This window comes from Urocitellus parryii, chromosome 1 (assembly GCF_045843805.1).
Source record: "Urocitellus parryii isolate mUroPar1 chromosome 1, mUroPar1.hap1, whole genome shotgun sequence".
Classification (NCBI taxonomy): Eukaryota; Metazoa; Chordata; class Mammalia; order Rodentia; family Sciuridae; genus Urocitellus; species Urocitellus parryii.
The window spans coordinates 221539161-221553731 of NC_135531.1; the positions used below are offsets into that span (position 1 = coordinate 221539161).

Genomic DNA, 14571 nt, shown 5'->3' on the forward strand with positions numbered 1-14571 from the left:
ATCCAGAAGCCCAATGAAGCACACCAGACTAGAGGTCCCAGCTAGCTAAAACCTACGACCACAGAACAAATACCCTTCTGTGGCTGCCTGGCTCTTTCTAGAACCTGACATCATGCCCATGTTTCCAGGATTCTGCTCAACCTATTTAAGCAAACAAACAGTAACAGGCTAATACTAACACACTTTGTGTAGTAAACTAGAGATTTATGAGATTGTACCCAAGCAGCATGATCATCCACAGCCTTGCTAGTATTTAGGTTATAATCAGGCTGGCTTCCTCAATTATTTCAACTTTTTTTTTTTTGAACTAGGATAGAAATGTAATCCATGGGGCATGCCTTCCAGATGTCTGTGGTAAAGTAACATTTTTAAAAGGACAGGATGACTGAGAATGAGCCTTAACCAAAGTAATTTGCCTTAAAAAGTATAGTGAAACAAAACAAACAAAAAAAAAACCTAAATCTTAAGGTTCATGAGTCTTCTTCTATTCTAGAACTAAAATAAAGGATAAGAATTGAAAGTGGGGAAAAAAATGTACTGAGTCCTAATTAAACAAAACACTGTAGCAGATGAAGATGATGTGATGTAACAGCTCATGGCCCAGTGAATAAGATGATCTTGGAGTACAAATGACCTTTCTGACTTCCAATTCAACCCCTTCATTTTACAGACAAGGAGATGAAGGCCCAGAAAGTGCCCTGAGATGACAATGCTATGAAGACAAAATCTAGGGAGAAACGAAGCTTCAGACTACCAATCTCCTTATGCCATTGAATGACTATCAGAAAGAAGTGATTAAAGATGTCCTGTGAAGACTCTGAAAGAGTATGATATGAAGAAAGGCCATTTCCCATAATAGAAATGATTTAATTATATCACAGGCACATCATTAAACACAAAGGAAGCACCAAAGAACTTAAATCTAAAGCAAGTATTTATACATCTTAGGTCAATGTGAAGCCACAAGCAGCATATGCTCACAGTTAAGTTAAATTGGAGGGCATTGCCATATAATCTGCAAAAGTAATCCTGATCACTTAGTCTAGAAGATCTGAGCTCCAATAGAGAAAGTTAAAAGGCAAGTAAAAAGTTATTAGTAATTGCATATAGTTATGATTATTTTAAAAGTTTTTTTCCCCAATCCAAAAAAAAATATTTCTTAATGAATTCACCTTTGAAACACTTAGGACTTAGTTAAAACCCCTTGAGTGCTTGATGTAAGATATTTGTTCCACTTAGATTTTGAGTTTCTGTAAAATCCTGTTCTAATGATACTGATTTTAATGGTGCTTATGGATGATGGCAAAGTACTATAGGAAAAAAAATGCTGAAATACACTTCAGGATTTTCAGAAGAGATTGCTCATTTTAAAGCTACAAAGAAATTGCTAAGGGAAAAGAAAACAATTTTCTTTTGACATATACAATAAAATGAATTATTTTCTTGGCAACACTGATCAAGGCAAGGGCCATGTGTTAAAGACTACACTGAAAAGAAAAAAATTAAAGCTTTATCTGTTATAAAACAAACTATTATCCAATAAGTGAGAAAACTATGTGTCAGGAACAGAATAAAACTCTACCTTACTAAAATTATGAGAATTAGTATTCTTTGAGAGATTATATCAAGGAAAGCTCTTCCTGGAAACAGTCCAGCTGTGTACCCCAGCTCACCCTCGCCTCTCTGGGTCTATATTTACAAGATCAGTTCCATTTCCCCAAGCAGATCAAACTACAAACAATAAAATGGCCTCTTCCATTTCTATTTTATCTCAGAACCCTGGTTGTCTCTTGCAGTTTTATTTGCTAGAAAAGAGAAAGATAAAACAAAAAAAGTCTAGGATTACAGTCCTACACATTCAAAAAATGATGGGACCAAGCCTTTACGTGACAAATATTAGTTAAACAAGTTAAGTATAAATATTGACTAAATTAAGACAAAGAACATTCAAAAATCTAGGTAGGGAAAAATATAGATATAACAGTGGCAAGAACAAGAGGCCAAGTTTGTCTTTGAGAATGTTCCCCTGGCCTACTCCTAGGAATAAACTTGCAGCAAAATTTGAAACCCAGGTTTCACGGTGTATTTATATGACAATGACTTCCAGTGAAAGAACAGAAATCAATTTTACAAAGTTACATCCTTGTAGGGAGTTTGTAGAGATGAAGAACAACTTTTACCTTTTAGAAGCAAGGCAGCTAAGCCTCATTTAGTTTAGCAAATGATCTTCTTATTTAGGAACTGGAGAAGAGTTTAAAAAATTAAAAACTCCAAAAACAGGTGTGATACTTTTTATTCTCACCCTATCTCCTCAATGACAACAAGGGAGATTATTCACCTTAGAATTCTATTTGCATCATTCCTATTCAATTAAATGATTTGCTCATTTAGTAAAACCAAGAGGTAGTAGAATGATTTATTCTCTATTTTTGGTCAAGAGTTAAAAAAAAAATTCAGTGCTTCTATGAGAAACAAGCTCAAATTAAGTAGCACCTAGAGGAATTCATAATTCCACAAATTCCTCAAGTCATAGTCAACAATAATGAGGTTAGAAAACGTTTTGCATGCAACACTATTTATTCCCATACCTGAAATACAATACAATCAAACAGTTATATTTACACCAAACCTGAAAAGGAGAGCAATATTCACATTCTCTACAACATTTTTATGAAAATTCATTAAAGAAAAGAACCAAAGTTATGATTCTGACAAAGGAAGAAGATGGGCTCAGCTGAACAGACAGAGGAGCCGCGTGGCTCACTGGTCAGTTCTGGTGGCCACCAGGCCAGATGTCCAAGGCAGGGCTGGGAGGCAGCAGCCAGGGGAAGAACAGGGCAGCAAGGTAGAAAGAAAAGTCTCCAGAGTGCTCTGCCTAATCATTCTAGTGTCCCTCTGAGCAGGAGCTTTCTATAAGTAAGAGGTGGTACAGGATCTCAGGTACAGGATCTCAGGGAGGCTGCTTGGCCTCTGACACCAGAACAGGGAGGAAAAATATGGGGGAAAATATAAGGGAGCCAAAAGATGAACTTTCTAGGAAGGGCATTCGATGTGAGAAACGGAAGTGTGTGACTCCAACATACTATGATAAAATGTGACCCAAAGAAATACTGACCACAGTTTAGTAGAATGGTTCTCAATCTGGCATGCCCATCCCCTTCTGCACCACCTGACAGCTTCTTCCACTGCCACATTAACTTCACCCTGGACATGGGACTTCATATGAATGATTTCCTCCTTACTGGAAACCCTATGGTTGGGTTGGCCTCTCCTCTACCTGATGAAGCTACAGTGTTCCCAACCACCGACTAAACCTGGGTCATCCAGGGAGCTCACCCTCTGTCTGCCCATCAAGGACACACAGGACAGAACAGAAGGCAGAAATCAGTGACATTTCTGATCTCAGGAATTCCATTAACTAGAAGTATATAAAATGTTTCTAATTAATTTCTGTTTATAATTTACTTGAGGCACTGCCAAGCAAACAAAGAGCTTTCTATGTGATCGAATATTAACAAACATAATGAGACTTCGATAAGGTTTCAGCAGTAAATATTTTACTGTCTCTGCAGTTCATAGTCTGGCATCGCCCCCTCTGAGCACCACCTCTCTCAGCAGTACCTCCATTCTGTGCCTGATGCCTGGCTTCACTGTCCTCTCCTGCCTGCCTGCTTTACTCTCCATCATGCAAGACTTGTAGCCCACAGCTGACGCTCCATGCTGCACTTCCTGGTACCCCAGCCCTGGCCCCTGGCCATATGGTCCCTCAATTCAACCCATTCCTGAGAAGCCAGGCAGCCCTGGGATTATCCTGGACATACATTCATCATCTCTTGCAAACACAGCTGACCCTATTCTTTGACCTTTAACTCTCAATCCTGTGTTCATGACATTGTTCCTTCTACCTCTCTTATCCTTCTCTGCCTCCTGCTATTCTTTGTACTCTGTCTTTACCAGAAACATGGCTGTTCCTCCCCTACATACAACTTGAGATGTCCTTGGAAACTTCATCTCCTCATCTTGTTTTTCATGTGCTTGCCTGGATATGAACATCTCAGCCATTTCTCAAGACTGAATTTGTTACCTCCAACCCATTTGTTAATACTCCACCCCCTGCTTCCTTCAGACTCTCTCCAGTGTTGTCTGAGTTAACAGCTCCCCATGCCCCCCAGACTGCCACCCTCATCCCCATCATGGTGGCAAAAAGCACAGTCATATAAAGATCCTACCATGAGGCTTAAACATAATAAACACTCAAGACATCACAGGTGATATTGTTATTAATACATGTTGATCTTTCCTCACACTCAGATCTATCCAACATTACATTTTGCAAATTGACCTCTTCAACTGCTACTGTACATCAAGTCCCTTCAACAGTGATCTCTGGCCTCTCCTAATAAAACAAACTACTGACCAGTCTCTGAGCATCAAATCGCTTCCCTCTTTTATCCTTTGTTTTGCCACAAGGTGTACACGAGCACTTTCTTAGTGTTCATTATCACAGACAGGCTGTGTCCAGAGTCTTTAACATTCAAGTTTCTCATACTGTACCCCCAAAACTTATTTCCCACCACTTCCCTTTAGACATCCTACCATCCAGCTATGTACAAATTGCCTCACGGTCCCCAACTCTACCATTTTACATGTATATTACATGCATTCCTTGGCCTGATCTGCCTTTCTGTGGGATCTATTTATCAATTTTTTGCCAATCCCAGGGACTTTAGTGGAGCTCCCACTTGCAGTTTTGCCTGTACTTTATGCCATTCTGCTTAGCAATGCCTTTGATGGATGAACTATCAACTGTATACCTCCTCAGGGCAGAAAGCTTGCCTTAGCCATTTTTCAAAATCACTTTTTTATTCATTCAGTCAACAACGTTTTATTGAACACCTACCTTTGTAACAAGGTCTAGATCAAAGATGAAGAAAAATCTAAGCCTCTACCTTGAGTAATTCATAGTTCAGAGAGATGGACAATATTTAAGGTAATCATTTCAATAAAGAATGGGTGCTATAACAAAAATATAAATCTTGTGAGACCATAGAAGAGAGGATGACTGTCAAGGGATAGTATTAGAGAGTATCTGTTATTAAGGCATTCATAAGAGAGCTGGGCGTGAAGAGCAAGAGAAGTTATTTTACCCAGAAAAAGTGAAAACTTAATGAGTCCTACTGTGTCTTGTAACATGGATGGATCACAAGGTAGTGGGTTCTAGGGGTTAGTTCAAGGAAATGTCTAAAAATAAGCTGTTTAAAGAACTATAACAAATCCAAAGGCCTGTGAGAGCTAATCAGAAAATGCAGAAAGCCAGCCAGCTGAAGACATGGGTGACCAGGCGAGAACCTGTCTCCCCTTAAGGGTGCATCCAGGTAGATTGACAGCTGCCTCAGGCAGGCAGACTCAGCATTGCCAGATCTGATTTTTCTGAAACGGATAATTTGGATTTTTACGTGACTTCTCTTGATTTTTAAAAATGTTAATAAAAATGTTAAATTTTTTTTTAATTCCTCTGCACACCCTAAAGAATAATACATCAGCTGGGTGTGGTGGTTCATGCCTGTAATCCCATTAACTCTGGAGGCTGAGGCAGGAGGATAATGAGTTCAAACTGAGCCTCAGCAACTTAGTGACGTCCTAAGCAACTCAATGAGATTCTGTCTCTAATAAAATACTGAAAAAGGGGCTGATGATGTGGCTTGGTGGTTAAGCGCCCCGGGTTCAATCCCTGGTACCAAAAAAATAAAAAATAAAGAATAATGCATCAACAGGACAGGTTTGGCCTGCGAGTTCACACCTCTGTTGTACACTCCATCAGAAGGTTTGGAATTCAGACAATGGGAAAATGAAGAAAGCATTCAAGCATGTATGGGAGGTAGGGGAAAGGTTGAATTTGGAATTATTTGGGGGAGGGGGTAACAGGAAAATAACCACTGAGCCACATTCCCAGTTTTTTTTTATATATATATTTTATTTAGAGACAGGGTCTCACTGAGTTGCCTAGGGCCTCACTAAGTTGCTGAGACTGGCTTTGAACTCATGATCCTCCTGCCTCAGTCTCCAGAACCACTGGGATTACAGGTGTGCGCCACCATGCCTGGCTGAATTTGAGATTTCTGAAAGTAGTGCAGAAAATGTACTGGAACTTTAGGGTGACAACAGTAGGAAGAAATCAGTATATTAATTGTCCCAGTCACTGTCGACACTTACCTAATCACCCCAAACTGAGCGACTCAAAGCAACAGCAGTCAGATGTGCTTCCTTGGTGGCTGACAGCAAGCACTGAGAGACCCCAAGTCAGGACAAGTCCTTTCCAAATTCTTGACACACAAACAGTGCAAGATAATAAAATGACTGCTGTTGATTTAAGAAAGTTGTCAGTGAGGGCTTAAAGTGAAAAAGATGTTGCTGGAAGCTGGAGGAGAGGGGGACCGTGTTTTGCAGTGACACTGACATCTATGGTAAAGAGGGAAACAGAAATGTACCTAACGAATTCAATGATCTAGCTAAAGAGATTTCCAGGCAGAACACTTAAAGTGACACCTAGATTATACTCCCTGCCTATGATAAAATGTGAGCAGAGAGAGATGAGCTAAGGAACAAACTATAAAATATAAAATTGCTTCTCACTCCCAGTCTCTCCAAACATTAAACAATTCTCAAACCAAGAAACAGCTTCAGAGCAAACACCAAAGTCAGGGTGAAATGGTATGACCCATTATTGAGACTTCAGAAAGATCTAAGGTATTGCCTCATAGACACTTTGAAACATACCTGAGGTCTAACAAGGATCCTAAAAACTTGCCTTGCAGAGGCCCTGCATTAAATAACAGGTCTTCTAAGGCTCATAAAGGTGTTGTTCCAATTCCACCTCATAGGAGCCCCTGGTAGACAAAGCACCTTTCATGTGGATCTTGTCTAATGGAATGAACCCAATAAAACCCACAGAAATCCCACAAAGTTATTTAGATATGTGTACTATGAAATGTTGCCAGGTTAAATAAACTAAAAGAAAGAAGGAGCGTCAAGTAAAAAAGAGCCTTCAAATTCCCAAACTTGAGAGCAAAGGCAGTCTGAGAAGGCTACTGAGCAACAAACACTGGCTCTTTCTTATGGAAAAGGAAGGATGACTTAGAGAGCAAGACCAAGAGACTGAAACCAAGAGCCACAGAAAACAGTGGAAGACGACGGTGCCCTGGTCAAGGAAGTGGCCCCATGCACCTGGCTAGATTCCAGAATCACTCTAGACTCATGTCCCACTGCTTCCTCTTTTGGGGCCAGCCTCTAAGAGGTGTGTCCCCCTGTTGTATTTTGGAACTGGTCCTGAGGATCTTTATCTGTACTCGGATCTGGTTTAGATGACAAATCCTTCACTTTAAGCCTGATGCTATAATAGGACGAGACCCTGGAGGATCTCAGTAGTGTGAGAGTGTATTTTGTGTGGGGAAGAGATGTGAACTGTCATGGCCAGAGGGTAAAAGAGAGAATAGTCTTTTTCCAAAGATGCCCTGAAGGGCTGCGGTTGTGGCTCAGTGGTAGATAGAGTGCTACCCTAGCACAGTGAGGCACTGGATTCAGTCCTCAGCACCACATAAAAAAATAAATAAATAAAATAAAGGTATCGCGTCATGTCCCTCTATAAAAAAGATGCCCTTAATAAGATCTTCTGTGGGGACCGGGATTGTGGCTCAATGGTAGAGCACTTGCCTAGCATGAGTGAGGTACTGGGTTCGATTGCCGGCACCACATAAAAATTTAAAAATGAAATAAAGTAAAGATATTAAGAAAGATCTTCCTTCCCACAGGTTCTTCTATAATCCTGCAACTCCAATGTCAAGAGATGGAGTCCAGTACCCTTTGTTTTAATCTGTATGGGTTAGTGCCTCACCCATAGCCATCAGAATGAGGCAGATCAGAATCCTTCCAAGGCTAAATGAGAAAAAGTGACAAGCCTTCCACTGAGCTCACTGGAACACTTAGAGCTGAAATCCTCAGGCATCCAACTGACCTGCAGCCTTCACACTGCCACGTGGCCCAGATAAGCCCTGAGAAGAGAGGCCTGACCACCTCCTGACTGAAGCTGAGGCTGCCTGAGATCAGAAACCAACCGGCCTTACCCACAGGAACTGGGAGGCCTAATGAAAGATCTGTTGTTGTTTCAAGGCACAGGTTTAAGGCGATTTGTTATATATAATTAGTTAGACAGGATAAGGACTATGTTAGGAGATTTACTAAATTTAACTTTCAGTTTTGTACACTTAATAATTCTTTAAATAAGCAAGGACACAACATTCGATACCTGCCTTTCCTTGCCATATAAGAGACTTTGCTTCTTGGTCAGTGTTTTCCAGTTATGGACTTCTGGGCCTCTGAACACTCGAGTTTTAACTTAAATTTACAAATTATTTCCATCTGACCATGTTATTACACATTAAAATACCAAGATGAAAAGAGCCCATTTCTATTAATCATAGATAAGTGGCTACAGCTAAATCTTGACCCTTTTTGCCAGTGATTCCCATTAACATTTTGCTGACCCCTTGCTTATCTAGTTCTGCTAAAATTTAGCATTCTTTTCTTTCGAATGTAAAAGGACAGAATAAAGATATGAGGTTATGAAGTTTCTATAGGTTATTCAAAGAATTTCTAGAGAAACAAAAGACTTTCTTAAGTTAATAATAAAGGACTCAAAACACTGGGCTAGTTCATTGAAGGACACCTTGTAACAACTTCCTTATAATGTTTTACCATTTTTTAAAAATGAACAGAATCAAATTTGATAAATGTTGCTCTTCAGATAATGACAATGGAATTTTGTAACTTTGGAACTCCAACATGAAAAGGCAGTCTCAAAAGAGAATGTTCTGGAAGTTTGAAGGAAACTCTTGTGAAAAAGGTGGCACCAAAAAAAAAAAAAAAAAAAAAAAAAACAGAAGCAATTAGACTTCTCATTCTGTTTTAATCCTATCAAAACTTCAATATGACATTTCCCCAAGTGAGGGCGACAAAGAACAATGGACAACAGCGACAATTCAAGAAAGCAGCATCCAATTTTGCAACTATTGTCTTTGGGAACTAAAGCTTCTGCTGGAACAGGTGCCAGGCGGATCTGTAACTTTACCTAATAAGGCAAACAATAAGAATGTTCCGTCCTGTAAGACAAATAACACAGATGAGCAAACACTTCTTGCTTCTGGTAAAACCAAAGGGGAAAATCATGTCTGGCCCTGGAGCAGAGGCAAAGCTGCCTAGATACAGCAGCAAGTTATGAGCTAACTTAACTGCAGAAGAAGGAGCCCTGGGGAGTGAGAGAGGCTACAGCCAACTGAACATGGCTCCAGGAAGGGAGCTAGACCGCTAGAGCCAGAAGAATGCTCACAGCGACACAGAAACACTGTGGTGGGCAGTTCCAGGTGTCATCCTGGCTATGCTACAGTCACATTATTCCTTTGAACACTCCCCTAGGCATGGCTGTGAAGGCATTTAGTAGATAAAATTAAAGTTCATGCCCGATCAGAAGTCAGGGGAATTATCCTTGATGATCTTGGGGGGGGGCACTCAATCAGTTGAAAAACTTGACTTTGGGTTCCCATCTGCCCCTCCTAACAGCTTGTACTGTGAACTTCAGCCTGGTTAACCAGCTTCCTACTCCAGCAATCCAATTCTATGCAATATATCTCTCTTTATATGACTCTTACTGGTTCTGTTTCTCTGACTGTAGCCTGACTGAGCCACACACTAAACCCAGAAGACTCACTATGGGCATTTACAGGCAAAAGGCAAATTAGCTAGCAAAGAACACGCCTATAACAGCATTCACAGGTTTTGTTAATGGAACATGGTAATATCTCCAAGTGAAATATTAAGAGGAACTGAGCAGAAAGGACAATAAAATGAAAAGTAATGAAGGTGGTACAAACTATAGTAACTTATCAGAGACTGTATTCTTACTATGAAAAGACACCTAAATTCAAGAATAGGGGTTATTTACTGGTTAAACATCATTTATGTTAAGTCTGAGTACTATAATCAACACCACCACCTTGGTAAACCTTCTGTCAAGAACCAACTCTAATTACAGAATAATGGAACAGGAAAAAAGCTTGGAAAGATACTCAAATGTATTGATTTTTGTGCAATGAAAACTACATCCAGACTCAGCAACTCTCACACAGAATGTAATACAGAGGATAGCTGTAATATTATAATTTCACTAAGACATCTGATTTTGAAACACACATTTATGGGAACATTTTAGAATGACTTTTAGATATCAGTAACAAGGAGTTTCATTGGAAAAAAAAATGCTTACTAACGACCCTACAGATACATTTCAGATAGTACTCAGCTCATCGTTCCTGGTTAAATGACAGAAAAAGTACTTTCACACACAGCAAATTTCCAGCATGCTGGCCATAATCAAGAGCCAAGTCTCATCACCTGCATAGACTGAAACACATAATATGCCTCTTCCACAAGGAAGAGAATGCCTGGGAGGCAGCTGCCATCCAGGGCTCCCTGCAGCAGAGCTCTACAGTGTCTACTACTGATCAGGGTAAGGGTTTCACATGGAAGTATGGTTATTCTTTCTGGTTGTAAAATTAATAAACATCGAGAAAATAAAATAGTGTGCAGCTGATTAAAAGCATCAAACAGACTGTTAAGATAAAATAATAAGAAAAACCTAACAGATAACAAAGTGTCCATCACTGTACAAAAGAAAACAAAAAGAGGGATGTATATATATATATATTTATTTATTTCTAGGTATGTCTACATGCAAAGACAGCATTTCTGGAAAGGTTCACAGGATGTGGTGATGGATCCCGGGTTGAAAAGGGGAACTTCTTTTTCACTATGCTGTACGAAGTGAAAGGAGTCCCTGTAGAAAACACCTGTCTCCCTAGTTCTGCACTAATTTAGAAATAAGACCAATAAGCATATTGGAGCCCAAATCGCAAAGGCTCTGTTGGAGACTGCGGCTAACACTGAGTGAGCAGCCTTTACACAGGGATTGATCCCTGAATTTAGACGAGACTTACCTATTTGGTCCCCAGCAATGCTGCCCAGCACATTCCTCCCTCACACAGGCAGGGCCACAGTGACCCAGGGCACTCCAGGATAAAGGGAGGATGGGGGGAATGGTGCCTGACTTCTCCCTCCAAAGTCACCAATCAGACATATCACTGGGTGGAGAAAGACCAAGAATGCTTTGCTGAAGGAACATCAGGAGAGAAGAAGCACTCCCTCTACCTTCGTTGCCCAGTGTCTTTGACATTATTTGGATCATTGTCGTTATTATGTATGACACTTGTTAAAAAACAAACATTTAAAACTAAAGATTACACTTTTAAAAACCTTGCGAACATGGCCATGCAAAAAAAGACGAGGACTTCTGTTTTGGAAGACAAGGGAGTAATAGAAAGATGAGCTACGGAACAACTTTTAAAGAACGAAAAATGAAAAAAAAAAAAAATAACTCTAAGACGTTGACATAACAACAGAGTTAAAACAAGAACATCAAGTTACTTTCATCTGTATTTATTGTATAAATGTAGCAATTTAGGATTCCCAACATTTTTAATGTTTCATTTTTATGCTATGAATCCTGGACTGAAAACTTGCACTACAATTAACAATTTGGTCCAGTCAGTGAAACCATTATCAAAAATTTTGACACACAGAAAATGCAATCAATTATACAAGTTCATGTTTATTAATGCTCTGGCTTTACAATTAGCCAGGTAGCTGTTGTTCTTTTACATTACGTCTACAACTCTGTTGTTTTTGTTAAGTTGGTATGTGCTACAAAATTCCAAAGATGTTAAGAAAATGTTCCAGCATATAAGAAAAAAATGGAGCTACCCCATGATCCCAAGGGTAAGATGTAGTCAAATCTATTCTGAACCCTTATATTTAGAATATCTTGCACTTAGTAGGGACCAAATATATATTCTTTGAATGAATGAATGAATGAATGAATGACACTTTGTTGCTGCCAGAAAAAAGCAAACCTTGCCCAATAAGGGAATCTTTCCCTATCTTTCCCACCAGTTTCCCTTCAGGGATGCTGGGGGCTAGTAACGCAACATCAGAGTTACTAAAGGGATAGGGGGAAAAGGCAAATTAGAAAGTCCACATTAGTTCCTGAAACCCTTGTAGCTCCTTACATCCATAATCCCCAGATCCAACATAACTGAAATTTGCTACAGGGAACAGAAAGCCCAGGTCTGTGAAGGACTGTTCAACCCTGTGGATCGGCACCCAGTACAGACACTGCCAATTTACAGTGGGTACATAGAAGTACTAGTTGAATAAATGAACAAATAAATGATCCTAGGCTAAAACACAGACACGGGAAATTTCCAGGCCAACCTACCTCACCCTGAAACCCAAAGGCTCACCATCATGTCCTCAGAAAACTACCATCCTTTGTAGTTATAGCTTCGATCATGGCTCCTCCCACTGGGGTGCCATGTTAACAGAAATGTGCACAGGGCGGTTGAAGGGCTTAATTTACTCTATCTGCTTAAGCAAAGCAGCAGCTGGCATCAGGAAAACTCTGGGCCTTCCTTTAAGAAGATCTATCTGAAGATCCTGAGAGGAAACGTATAGTTCTAAACGCCAAACAACAGCGGAGCTGATGATCAAAATGGATGGGCCCATCTGCCTCTGAGATGATATATTAGTATCCTCTCGTGATGGGAATAATTCAAAGAAGCAAACATGTCTGTGTTGGTTCACTGAAATCATTTTCCTGTGTAACCAACACATTTCACTAACATGCCATCTGCAAAGGGCAGAGTCTTCAGATGAGAGGTTAGTTCACACACACACACACACACACACACACACACACACACATACACATACACAAGCGCGTGCACGCGCACTTGCAGGACACTTACTCTTACCTTGTTTTGAAAAAATTGAGAGGTCTGATTCCGGTGCAGGTTTGAACTTACAAGAAAGAAGAGCCAATAATTGTACCATAAGTCAATATGCAGAAATCCCTTATATTTAAATTTTCTACTGTCCATTTCTTTATAGACCATGCCTCCAAATAGCTCATCCCATGTCTCATGCATTCAAAAGTCACAAAAATGTCAGAAGATCAGGAATCCCCTGCACTTCCATTTCCACTGGAGGCTGAAGCCAATGAGACATGGAATAGGAACTGCCCAGAAACCTGCCCACATCCTGGGGGGGGGGGGGTACAGTGTCACTGTCACCCAGACAACAGTTCAGCTGGGGAGTCATATGCATTGGTTCTTGAGTCCAAAAGGTTGTTACCCTATAAGTCAGGAAGAGTGAGATGCTATTTAAGTGTCAAAACAGGAGAACAGACCTTCAACATCATCCTCTTCTTGGTTACCACATTGACTTTGGATAAATCTGTTTTTTGTTTTGTTTTGTTTTTGTTTTCCTAAGGCACTAGTTATTAAACCCAGGGCATGCTGAGCAAGCACCCTACCACTGAGCTACATCCCCAGCCCAGGACAAATCTTTTCTCAATGCCATTCATAAATATATAAAAGGTGACATTAGTATAATAAACTTCTTTTATCCACCAACAGCCATTATCAACATTCTGCCAAATTTCATCTATATATCCTGACTCTTTCTGACTCAGTACTTTCGAAGCAAATCCCAGACATCATAGCATTTTCCTTGTAAATATGTTAGTATGCATCTCTAATAAATAGGGATATTTAAAAACATGATCACAACACCATTTTCATAAACAACAAAATCACTAACAAGTCCTTACTAGCAGTATCCATGTTCAATTTTTTGTCCCCCTGACTCAAAAATGACTTTTTTAGTTTATTTATTCAAAACCAGGATTTAAACAAAGTGTGCAAGCAGTTCACACCCTTAAATCTCTAACAGATCATTGTGGGGTGTTGCCTAAGAAGCCAGGCAACATAGCTGCTCAAGCAAGCTCTGAATTAGCAAATGCTTTTTCAACCAAAACAATAGACTAACAGCTTCATTGTTTGTCCTACTGCTTACAGAAAACATTACCTCCAGAAGGATAAGAAGCCTGCCCTTTACATTACCAGGATAATTAATCCTCGGTAATAAATGAAAGCTATGGTACAAGGCTCCAGTGCAAAAATGCTCCAGACAGGAGTCTTATTTCTGGAATAATGTCTCAACTGTGCTTCAATTCAATACTGAAAAGGGTCATAAATTCTATTTTTGTTAATTTATTTCATACTAAAAAGAGACTGCCAGAGCAGCAAAATAAATGACATAGATTTCCCTGTAAAAGGTTCTAGAAAAACCATATATTCTAATTCATGTATTTTCCTAACAAAGACAGTATCTGACCAGCCACTGATTTGAAAAGAAACCAAGAAATAACACAGTCATATATTCTCATGGGTTAATAAAAAATAAAATATAGTAAAAAAGGAAATCAGAGCCGGAGGGTTCATGGTAAGGATGGAGAAGAGCAAGAATTGGTACCAAAGTGAGCTTCATAATCACACAAGCCTCACTGTAGGATCCAATCTTTTGTGGTGTCTGCTAATCAGTAGTAAAACTAAGTGTCTTTGGCTA

At 39.7% G+C, this 14571-nt stretch overlaps 1 protein-coding gene across 1 annotated transcript in view; it reads right to left on the minus strand.

Annotated features, from left to right (window-relative positions):
- Stk39 (serine/threonine kinase 39) overlaps window positions 1-14571 on the minus strand; it is a 269628-nt gene that overhangs the window by 110457 nt on the left and 144600 nt on the right. The gene's annotated exons all lie outside the window — the stretch shown is intronic.